This window comes from Tiliqua scincoides, chromosome 3 (genome assembly GCF_035046505.1).
Source record: "Tiliqua scincoides isolate rTilSci1 chromosome 3, rTilSci1.hap2, whole genome shotgun sequence".
In the NCBI taxonomy this organism is placed as follows: Eukaryota; Metazoa; Chordata; class Lepidosauria; order Squamata; family Scincidae; genus Tiliqua; species Tiliqua scincoides.
In genome coordinates, this window is record NC_089823.1 from 213,561,426 (window position 1) to 213,563,108 (window position 1,683).

The following is a 1,683-nucleotide window of genomic DNA, read 5'->3' on the forward strand; positions in this document are numbered from 1 at the left end:
CTCAACTGCCCATCCCTACCTTTTTGCACTGTTTCTTTTGGGAGAAAATTAGCCTCTTGCATTCCAAAGAGCATAGATGTAGCCGCCCTGGGTCCCTTTGGGGAGAAGGGTGGGATAAAAATAAAGTTTATTATTATTATTATTATTATGGGCCCCATTAACCTCATTCACATTATTTCTAATTCAGTGGTTCCCAAACCTTTTAGCACCAGGACCCACTTTTTAAAATAACACTCTCTCAGGACCCACTTAAATTTACCAGATTTTTTTAAAAAAGAGATTGAGAAAGATTCTATTTCTAAAATGGAAATATCTTATTTATTTATTTATTTGTTTGTTTGTTTGTAATAATAACCAGCAAAAAAGACCTTCAAATATTTATCACCTATATTTACACCTGCTTGCAAACTGCAGGAGCTGAGCTTTTTGCAGGATAATCAGCAGCAACAGTATCTAATTTTTGAACAGGCTCAGGGCTTGAGGCAATCAGTTATCTAACCTTTCCATCAACTTTGAAGATCCACCAATAACACAGACCGACAAAACTGAAAAGTTTTTCGGAAACTTTATGGTGGTTTGAGAGAACAATGGTACCTACTCCAGTGAAACGTGATGTGTTTCATCATGTGATCACATGCTTTGTATGCCCACCTCATTAATATAAAGATGGAACTTGCACTAATCACCATGACCATCTAGACAGGTCAACTTTACACCTGCATGCCAGGCAGGGAGGGGTGTCAGTGCCTCTGCATGGACCCTGTTCATTACACAGGGCCCTAATCCTATCCAACTTTCCAGTGTGGGGGTGCAGTCACAGAGGCCTCCTTAAGTCGAGGGAAGGTTTGTTTCCTTACCTTGGGGCTGCATTGTAGCTACATCAGTGCTGGAAATTTGGAGAGGCCCACAGCTATCAATCAATCAATCAGTGATGCTGCCTTTACATTTCCACACACCTTACAACTAGTTTGTCACTATTGCTGGCCTCAGTCTGCCTGCCTGGAGCAAGTTCATTCTTGGGGGGTGGGTGGAACATCACTGTCTCTGCTTGTTAAGAACATAAGAACTGCCCCGCTGGATCAGGCCATAGGCCCCTCTAGTCCAGCTTCCTGTATCTCACAGAGGCCTACCAAACGCCCCAGACAGCACCAGGCATTCTGTGGTAACCCACCTCTAAAATCAGGAGGTTGCACATACATATCATGGCTTGTAACCTGTGATGGCCTTTTCCTCCAGCAAATTGTCCAATCCACTTTCAGTCCTATCCGATTTTCCAGTGCTGGTGCAGTTGTGTCAATGGGGGTGTGCACTGCCTCCTGTGGTGGAGGGGCAGTAACTGTGGTCTTCTTAAGGTATGAGAGCATACATTGCCTTACCACAGGCCTGCATTGTGGAAAGTTGGATAGGATTGGGCCCACAGGCACCTAGGCCAAATGCCATCACCATATCCTGTGGCAAGGAGTTCCACAGGCGAACTGCACGCTGCGCAAAGAAAGAGATTGCTGGCGATGCTAAACGCAGCACTTGCACGGGAGCACCATGTGCCCCCCCCTCCGCCACAGAACTCCCCCTGGCACTGAAGGAGGCAGGCTGCGTGGGGCGCTGCGGAGACCCTCCTCTCCGGCCAGCCCCCGCACTGGTCATCCCTCTAGCGCCGCCCCTGCGCGCGGGCCCCGCCTCTCC